General features: G+C 39.9%; 1 pseudogene; it reads right to left on the bottom strand.

Moving 5' to 3' along the window:
* Positions 1–3,339: 3,339 nt before the first annotated feature.
* LOC139741617 (melatonin receptor type 1B-B-like) lies at positions 3,340–10,127 on the bottom strand (annotated as a pseudogene).
* Between the last annotated feature and the right edge of the window lie 830 nt (positions 10,128–10,957).

Genomic DNA, 10,957 nt, shown 5'->3' with positions numbered 1-10,957 from the left:
TATAAGCTGGTTTTGTGCTCTAGGTGGCTGAGAGCTGATGTTGAAACCAAGGATATCACCATCACACTTTGAGCTGGATCATTTGTGCCGGACTTTGATTCAGCAGGTGTTATTGTTTCCATGTTATTTAAATGAAATCATTGGTTTTTAACTCACAGGGTACCACTGATGAAGATCAGATTTCCTATGTGTATCTGAATGTGTAGTATGTGTGTGTGTGAATCACCGAGGTTCTTCCCTGTGATTTCATTAACTACTTAAACTACCATAAGAGTACGTTATATATGTTGAGAAAGAAAGTTAGGATAGATGGTGTGTGCAATGCAATGCTGAAAAGAACATTGAGAACACAGCAGGAGAGAGAGTGATTTCTAAATATTTTACAGTGCTGCACTGAAAACAGGAGACAGACACAGATATTATATTGCAGACTCTACACAGCTTTACTGTACATAAATTAAAAGTTGAGTCTGTTGTCTCCAACAGTACTTTATGAAGATTGAAGTTAGATAGGCATATTCACTTTTTCGTTAGGGAAGATTATTCAATAATGTCTGGGACATATCTGTACATGAAAGCCTTGGTGGTGTGCAGAGCTACCAAGTCTCACGCATTGTGAGTGAGACTCGAGCATTTAGGGTCTGTCTCACGATCTCACGCATGGCACCCATTTTTCTCACGCATTGGGAGCATAGCTTAAAGGATTAAAGTAAGAGTTGTAATTGAAGGCATATTTTCCTTTTGTCTTTCAAAATAAGTTAAAAATAGTCACTAAAGTATGCACCAATTTGCACCATTAAGAGCTAAAAATTGAAAAAGCTCCCAACCGTGGGAGGGCAGACACCCCCCTCCCACACCCTCCCCTCCCTCGGGTGCTACGCACCTACGCCGAGATGCAGAGTCATGAAAATCTCACTCATAAAATTTTTTTGAACTTGACATCTATGGGTGTGTACTATGAGTATCTATTAACAACTGCTCGAAGCTTTGCTGCCAGAGTTTGTTCTTTTATGAAAATGATAATGGTGTGCTAACGTGAAGACAAGGGGATTTATTTTCCACATGAGAATAAAAGGTTACAATGTAGGAAATGTGTAGGCAATTTGTAGCTCACGGTCAGATTTTGAAAACTTCCGTTTGACAACGCTATTAGAAATTGAATGAAGCTTGCATGAAATGATGACAACTTCCAACAACACAGAGTTCTAATTTTTTTTGTTTAAAGATAACATTGGTCATCCAGTGCGTTGTAATAGCCTGTTCATTTTCTGACTAACAGAATACTGTCATGTTTTCTTTAAAGTTTTCTATATTATAATAAGCACAATAATGATCATTCGAAGGTATTAATGTCATGTCATGTACATGACAGACTACTGACAGAATCATATTCTTTTTTTTAAGCAATTGCATGTCATGCCATGGAGCTACAATGTGTTGTAGTGCTATGGTCATACAAACGAGATTGACATGGCAGTTATGTGATTAAAAGATCAGCATACGAGCTTGTCCAATGATGTATTAAACTTGACCCACAATAGTCTTAGTGAAATCTCTATTATTTGATATTCTGTAATGTTTGTATTATTTTATATTCTGTAATGTTTGTATTATTTTCTCTGAATATCTGATAAAATGTCATAAATCCTCCGCAGAGAAGGGAAACCCCCAGAATTGTAATGTGAATCGAGCTCGAATACTTTTTTGATATCTTAAAAATATGTCCTCCAACAACGAAACGCACGACTCTGTGTGACTGATTCAGACTCGGCTATTCTCTCCTTGTATGTGCAGTAGGTGAGTTGCCCGTGGTTGTGTTTGTGGATACTGTACGCGAATGAAGTGTATTACTGACTTATACTGGCTGATTGATTGATTGATTGATTGATTGATTGATTGATTGATTGATTGATTGATGGATGGATGGATGGATGGATGGATGGATGGATGGATGGATGGATGGATGGATGGATGGATGGATGGATTGGGTTGGTGGATGGATGGATGGATGGATGGATGGATTGGTTGATTGATTGATTGATTGATTGATTGATTGATAGATCGATCGATCAATTGACTAATCGATCAACTCGGTTGACTGGCTGGCAAATTCACTGAATGATGAATTAACTGACCAACAAACTGACTGATTGACTGACTGGAAAGTGACATGCAACTCACGTCTATTTATTCAGTGCTATATAAAACATACACAAAATATAATAATGCACATTGTTACAGTAATACCTGAATCACAAAAATCCGCTTAGTGATAAAAACATACACAAAATATAATAATGTACATTGTAACAGTAATACCTGAATCACAAAAATCCGCTTAGTGATAAAAACATACACAAAATATAATAGTGTACATTGTAACAGTAATACCTGAATCACAAAAATCCGCTTAGTGCACTAAATATTCACACTTTATGAATCTAACATGAAAGGCAGTGACTTCCATGGACTGGGGTGCATATCTACATGAAGAAATAATAGACACAAAGGCAAAATCTCAATACAAAGCTCGACAAATGTGATATTGTACATCAACTGTGATACATCTTACACACAAGCCACGAAGTGACAGGAGTAGCCCAATGGGCGTTTTGTGGAATACTACTTATATGTTTGCCTGCCATTTATATCCCACGATTCTTGGATAGATACTTGGGAAGTTTACATGTCGGAACAAAATCCAGTGATAAACAGCCAAACGATTAATATATCTTTAATTTCAGTCGTAAAAAGATGGTCACACACACACACTCACAAAAACACAAACAAACAAGTATACATGATTTATAAAGACACGTTTGATGAAATCAGTCAAGTTGGTAAAAGTTGCAGAAACTTGGAAACTTTTGACGTTTCTGAAGAATAGAAGTCTCCCGGGCTTATGTCACTCCTATGATTATATAAAATGAGTGTTAACATGAATGATATTTTCAAGGAGATATTACGCCCTCCCTGGCTATTTGCGAGCTTTAGATATGCGACACAAACGCTAAAGCCCACCGCACACTATACGACTCAGGACCTGACGACTGACAGACTTTGGATCTGAAATAAACAAGCGATGTTAATTCTGAGGATACTGTGATTTATTTCGGATCCAAAGTCTGTCAGTCGTATGGTCGTGAGTCGTATAGTGTGCGGCGGGCTTAAGACGACGCTATTGAGCAAAAAGAATAAAAAATGGTGTTCTCATGCGCGGAACAGTTGTTTTCATAGTCCATACGGGAAGAGACGCCGCCGTCGAAGATCTAAAGCTCGCTCCTGTCACTCGCGATGAGAGGCACGTGACACTGTCTCGTGGCAAGGCTTCTTTCACTGCTATCCACTCTCATCCGGCATAATTGCTTGTCGGGCGAGGATACCGCCCGCCCGGCGTGTGACCGATGCTTCAACGGTTGATCGCTTAGTCCTCGGGTACAGTGAGTTCAAGTAGGACTACTCGTGTGAAGATGGATAAAACGCCCCGACGTCGATTGTCACGTCATAAAGATTTCCCTTTCACATTTTCATATTTTTTTTTTTATTTTGTCTTCCCGATAACACTCTGAGACGGATTCTCGCTAAATCCGACATGCTTATGAAACCGTCAGCGTTTTTGGGTTTTTTTTTTTAGTCGGTTCGCTCTTCATTTCCATTAATTGTCTTTTCTTTCTCTGAATAATATATATGAAGAGTGTTTGTACTCATTGTCGTGTTAGAAATTGTTCAAACACTGAAAAAATAAACGTATGGATTTACACATCACTTTGGATGGGCATCTCAATAGCATGGAGATAATTTCTTTATGCAATATTTGAAGTAAGCATGCAAAGGTATCTTTGCTAGTATTGAGAGCTAAATGATTCATTGACTGTCACACAAATTACATCAAATGAATTGTGGGATTTCCTGTCCTTTACGCATTGTTGTCACGAACAGGTCTTTCTGTCGACCACTCGCAGGTTGTGTTCGAAAATTACTAGCTTCCTTATGGCACCAGAAATTTGGAATTTTCTTTTCCACGAAAGATGTTTAAATATCACTGAGAATCCGAAATTAAAAATGAAAAACCCACGCGTAAAAGTGATATTAAAGTGATAATTCAAATATACATTTTTGTACATCAGGGGCAATTTACATAAATTGGCTGACATCAATTCATCTTTTCGGCCAAGTTTCGAGAGTCCGCCCACTGGTTGTTGCAGTTTTTTTTTCTGAGAAACAGATATGACGGTTTTTTGGATCGCCTTTGATGTTCTTACCCTCCTCAGTATCAAATCAATGCAAATCGAGTAGCCCTGCCTGAAATTCCTATTGGTGACCGCGTAGATGAAGCAATTCACACAACTGTTTGTGTGAGCTAGCAGGATGGAAAAGATGTAGGTGTTTCTCCCCAACGTCGACGACGAAATTGATGACGATGCTCAGGGCGTAAGGTGCCCCACATGAGGACGAAGACGACGATGATGATGGAGACGGAGCGAGCGAGTCGCATGTCGCCCACTCGATTAACGGTCGTTCCCGTATCCTTGCAGACGTTCTTAAGGTTGGCGGCGGAGCGCCACGCGCGCCAGTAAATACGTGCGTAGGCGTACAAGATGACAAGGAGGGGGGAGGATGAAGGCGGTAACACTGAAGAAGATAGTGTAGGACTTGCGAAAACTCATGTTACCTGTGCACAGCATAGTCTTCCAGTCAAAATTATGGAGTCCCCCAACCGAACAAGTTCGGAAGATCGATGAGGAAAGAGAGGATCCAGATAGCCGCTACCATGGCAACGACCGTCTTTCGGGTGTACACGGTGTGATATCGGGGCCAGTGGCAGATGCACACGTATCGATTGAGACCGATTGCGGCTATCGTCCACATGGAGCATGCGCAGCTGTATCAAAGAGCAAATAAAAAAAAAAACTGCCTTACTTATGAGCTGTCCCTACCTTTCCACAATCACGAGCGGTATATTTTGCCTATAGGAAGGAAAAAAAAAAACAACCGACAAACGATGGTGGAATGTTCCACGGCATCATGAATTCCAACTAACAGACTTTTGGATGTATGATACATAATGATGTTACTCAGAAGTTCAGGGTCAAAGTAGAGGTTTTGGTTCTTCTTATCAACGTGGCCTGGGGCCAGATGTTTACGATTTCATACCTGACCCCCTGGGATTCATTTGTCGTAGACATTCTTAATAACTGATTTCATATCTTCTCAGGACTATACGCAAACTACTACAAGGACATCATCGATCATTTAATTGACACACCCCAAGACAAATTGAATCGATTCCATCAGAGTAGTCACAATCCCTAAATGCCAAGCTATTATCGCTATTGTCATTACGAGAATTATAAACATGTCTAAAACTATCCCCCAACCCAGGTGGAACTGATGTATGCTCGACTAACCAAGTGCAAATTGAAAATGATATTCAATCATAATGTAGTCACTCCCAAAATTCCAAGCTATTAATATCATTGTCATTACAAGCATTTGATATGCTGAATATAACTATCCTTCCTCCCCCTCCCCTCATGTGGAAGATGTACTTTCTCTTTGTGCTCTAGTGTACGCTCAACAAATTAAGTGCAAATTTAAAATGATAGTCAGTATTTGACGAGGTCCATTTATTTCCATATAACCTTACCAAGTGATGCAGATAACACCTACAAATTGACAGAGCGCTCCCTTGCCAATGAAGAACCGTGCCTCGGTCACCAGTCCGACGATACCGAAGCTGTTGACGATGGTACTCACGCTCAAGTCTGCTACGGCCAGGTTGACGATGAAGACGTTACCTAGCAAATTGGCAATAGTTTATAAAAGACGTTATATTAGTCATGCATAATCGCATTATATTTGCTGAATTGACACCTATAGTTACAATGGCTACCGGTAGCTATATGGCAGGCACCCAACAGGGACCATTTGAAAACTGGGCATAATTATCATCAGTAGCATCATGAAAAAAAATGAGAGCATAGTAAATCAAAAGCAACGATTAAGTGAAATTATGAGCAAATGTGGTCTATTGGTCAGGTATTAACAAACTTATGGTCAGACGAATATCGATGACTCATCTTGCACAGACGGTGTCCAATGAACGTCGAAGTGCTTGTCTGCGTCACGCGACTATTACTGACGTCACGAGGACATCTTGTCTTACTTGTGCATGTTCTTTGTCTTATATATCCGATTTCCATTTTCTCCAAAGGGCTACTGAGGATATGCCAAGGATATCATTTATTGCCACACACCCTTCAAGACAAGTAGAATCGATTCCTGCACGAACTCTCACTATATTTCAAGTTATCTGTCATAAAAGAGGAAAACACGGTAATCGTGATTTATTTAGAACTCTCTCACCGACTAGACCATCTTATTGTCTCCATTTTGTAGCCTCGTCATGGGGACACGTCTATGAGTTTCTGACACTTTAAATGTCATAATCTCTCTTGACGGGAAATTGAGATTTCTCTCAAGGCTTGCCGATTTTTAACCTCCCTCTTTGCATTTAAAATTGAAACAAGTTTTATCACGTAATGATACTAGTATACAGATACTAGTATCTATTATTGTTAATATACTGATATTATAAAGAAATGCATATCGAAGTAAATGCAATGTCTCCTCATTACACTGTTTTGACAAAGATTATATGTTAATCGGTCTCTCACACGAACGCTTACAAGGTGTATAGATAAACACACGCATCCACGCACGCTTAGACTCACACAATAGTCATGCAAATAATCACTCACACACGCTCACGCACGCACACACACACACACACACACACACACACACACAAACGGGTACACTTTAGTGCCATCACCATCACCAACCGTCATCATCATCATCATCATTCCGCAATACATATCAGCAACACTATATAGTGACCTGAAAATCACCTTCATCCAGAACTTTTGCCAATATTAAGTGTCTGTGTGTACTATGACACGGACACTTTACATTGCGCAGAGTCTATATTAAATCAGCACATCTGTATACTACAACCAATCTTCAATCTCGGGACTCAAACCAGCTATAAAATCACTATTTCGGAGTGAGAACATAAATTTGTCACTCACAACACCGACTGATGAATGTAGCGTGCCTAGAAGCACATCAACGGGCGTCCCAGGGACTGCCATGGGAAAGCTTCAGCGGGCCAACCAATAAGCATCGTCCTCAATCTCGAGAGATTCAATAAAAATCGTTATAACTGGAAATGCTATGCCGTATTTTATTGCAAGTCTAAGGGAAAAAAGAAACAACAACACAGGGGAGTGGAATAATATTAGGGATGACATCCCGGGATGATACGTAGTAATCAATAGTCGCTGTCCTGGAAATGCTGCCACAGAATACTCTCAGCATGATGATGCAAAAATTCAAATGATGAACCAAAAGGTATGCCAACTTTGATCTAGACAGAATTTGAGGAACAGTCTACTACGATGATCTCCGCTGAAATAATGTTGTTGAAATCTTAGCGTTTTAAAACAGTGAGCGTCTTGTCAAAGGGACACGCTATAGCTATCTGATTGTGGAAAAGTCTGACGAAATCACACATTTCTTTTCATCACAATATTGACATTAAATTCTTTGATCGCTTAACTCATCTCCTGGAAACGGGCATAATTATGTAGTAACACAACTTAATTGTTGAGCATTCTCCCATTTTCAGTTGGAACATAATCATAGTGCGTCTGCATTGCAAGCAAATGGCTCGGGTTCGAGCCTTGTTGTTGTTGTTGTTCTTGTTGTTCATTTTCCATCTGTGAAGATGGCTGGATAGCCACTGGATAGCCACTTACTGCAAAGTTGTGAGTAATCATATCGTCACCTCTGAGTTGATAATAGAGGCAATAGCAAAATGTCTTTTGGGTAATAAAGCATAGAAATGGAGGTCACGTATTCAGAGGAGTCACGACTCACGGTGAAACGGTCCGCCCCACTGACATATCCACGCCAGAAAACGGCGAGGAAGATCCCAACCTCTCGTGGTCCATCGCTCAAGGCGACTAGCAGGAGTCAGTATAGATTGTATCGATTCGGCACAATGTGTCAAGCGAAGAAAAGAAGGAATAAACACTTGTGAAATTTAGGTTTTGTAGAGCTAGAATCTTGAAGTCTGGCATCAGAAAAAAAAATGTTCCTGTTTGACTTTATGTTCCAGAGTAACCTGTAAGAAGACCATCTCCCTGAGACTATGTTGTAGTTAACTTCATTATAACTTCATAAACTTCATTACCTATATATCTTGTAGTAAATTTCATTTAATGTTGTATTCCACCGGGTTTACAATAGAATGTACTGGGAAATCGCAGGACTGATGAAGCTAAATTCAATCTTTTCTGTTCTGCACTCCTCTGTCGACGTTTGAGAACTTTGAAATATGCATTGTGAATTCGTAGCAGCACACTTTTTAACTTCACTAGCATTCATACACTTTTAAAATGTGTGCTCAAATCTATAAAATATTCACATTGCATATGGAACACACATCACGACAACAAGAATATGACAAATCACTCTTATTCAATTCGATCGAATATTTTGAGTGGACTTTGGTGCACATTTGTGTTGTATTTCAGAGATGATGTTTCTTCTCTGACCAAGTGACACCAGAATATACATGGTGATTGATTGAAATTCCGTAGGTGATTTTTTAAAGTGCTCATAAACAGAACGGAAAGTGGGGTGACGATATTGGCTGCATTTTCAAGCCTGGGTCCTGTTTCATAAAGCTGTTCGTAAAGTTACGAACATCTTACGAGCGACTGGTGATCAGTTCTGATGTGCTATACTTATCAGAATTTCCATAGTTCAGCACAAGAACTGATCACCAGTCGCTCGTAAGTCATTCGTAACTTTACGAACAGCTTTATGAAACAGGTCCCTGGTTTCTTTTGTATCCTTTTCCTCAATTACGCCTTGCGACGTTTTCGATCAGAACAGCATCACCCGACCCAGGACAGGATATGAGCAATTGATTATCATTTTTGCCTCGAATTTGATTCCCCACTCACTCGTCAGCTGCCATGAAAAATTGAAACTTGCTGATGACAGTACATATAATATACTTGGATCCATAACTGACACATTAACTGTGAAGAATCTCGGATGCGATCTCGCATTTCCTCAATCAATAAATGCAAATACACACACTTAACACACACGCTCGTATACACGGGCAACAACATCCATATTCATAACACACGGACACACGACAGAACATCCACTCATGCAAAGTAACACCCCTTACCTCCATTTTTCATTAATTTCCATGTTACCTTCCCAGTCAAGTTCCACTTAAGATAGTGGTAACTTGCAAATACTTTGTCTTTTTTTTTTTTTGGGGGGGGGGGGTCATAAGATTATTATTATTATTAAGAAGTGTTTTGTTCCCATATAAGGTATGACATGTTTGTTTCATTAGATAGCCAATAGTCAGCTGCACTAGCTACCCTGGACTAGCTGGTCTTCCATCATGTCCATGGGGTCCACTTGGATGTGAGGCGGAACCACTTCACCGGGTTATGCACCCTGCTCTTTGCGATAAATGTATGAAGCGGGATATTTTGCGTGCATGAGTTGTGATTCTCTCACACTTGGGACCTTCATTTTATGTCCTATCCAAGGGACAGAGTGTTTTTTTTCCCTCGTACCAGAATGGGTAGTATGATTACGCACAACATTGCTCAGTTGGACTCGGGAATCGAACCCGGGACCCTTGGATCTGGAGGCAGACGCGCTACTGACTGACCCAATAATCACCGCCCTGAAACGTTTACATGTGTCGAAGCGAAATGCGATAATGATGATAAATCATTATAAAAAATTGCATTTTTATGGAATGTGTATCGTCGTTGTGCCATCTTCGTAATCTTACCGACGTTCCTGAGATTCTTATGAAGCAACACAGCGGCGATGACCAGGATGTTTCCAACCGAGCCGCACACAAGTATGATGGCGGTCCAGACGAGAACGATCATGTGAACGACCTTCTCGTCGGGATAGAAATTGACGTAGCCGCTTGGGTGATCGGACGACGTCAAAAGCGGCGACGCCGAAGGGTCTATCGTCCAGGATGTGTTCTTCTCTCCGTCAAAATGGGCCATGCTTGCTGACAGATGCACAAGTCACCAGTCCTGCAAGTAAAATGTTCGTTATGATTATGTTGCCATTTGTTTATTGCGTTATGATTATGTTTGCATATTGTTTATTGTGTTATGACGATGTTGGCGTGTCATCACAACACAGTATTATTTATAATTTCGATGTGAATACAGAGGATTCTGATGCATATAGATCGATTCGCTTTAATCTAACAATAATATGTGTAATGATGGACAAGGACAAGGTTGGGCATTGGTTCCGAGTTCATCAAATCACTGCCGGCAACCAGGGACAGCCTGGTGGTAGTGTCACTGCCCGGAAAGCAGTAGAGGACAGGTTCGAGTCCCTCTGGTTCCTTTTTTTCCCGACGTATTTGTTAATTTACAGATAAGTAGTTGCGATCTTAAAGATGTCATTTGCAGAAGGAGACAAACTGAAGAAACTTCACACTCCAACCTTCACCCCTGTGATAAATATTCTCTTGCTTTCTCAATGATGATCTTGTCAAAATTATCCCTTGATGTCTGTGTGTGTATTTGTGTGTGTTGTTTGTTTGTTTGTTTGTTTGTTTGTTTGTTTGTTTTTTCTACATTTTCCAAACATTACTTCACATAATTATATATGCCTTCTGATACATGATTACCAAATGAATACAAAGTGTAATCCTTCCTAAGTGTATGTGACAGCGCAAAGTATATAGACATCAATAATATACTATTGAGATTAGTATGATATGTTTTTTATGTTTAAAAATGCAGACTAAAAAACACAATAATTTTTAGCTTTCCTTGATGATGGTGGACCTTGAAAAAAAAAAGATACTATAATGACT

This window comes from Diadema antillarum, unplaced genomic scaffold (assembly GCF_040938485.1).
Source record: "Diadema antillarum isolate AM-2024a unplaced genomic scaffold, OU_Dant_1.0 seq00000941_RagTag, whole genome shotgun sequence".
In the NCBI taxonomy this organism is placed as follows: Eukaryota; Metazoa; Echinodermata; class Echinoidea; order Diadematoida; family Diadematidae; genus Diadema; species Diadema antillarum.
The sequence above is the reverse complement of the archived record's forward strand: the minus strand, read 5'-3'. Positions and strand labels throughout refer to the sequence as shown.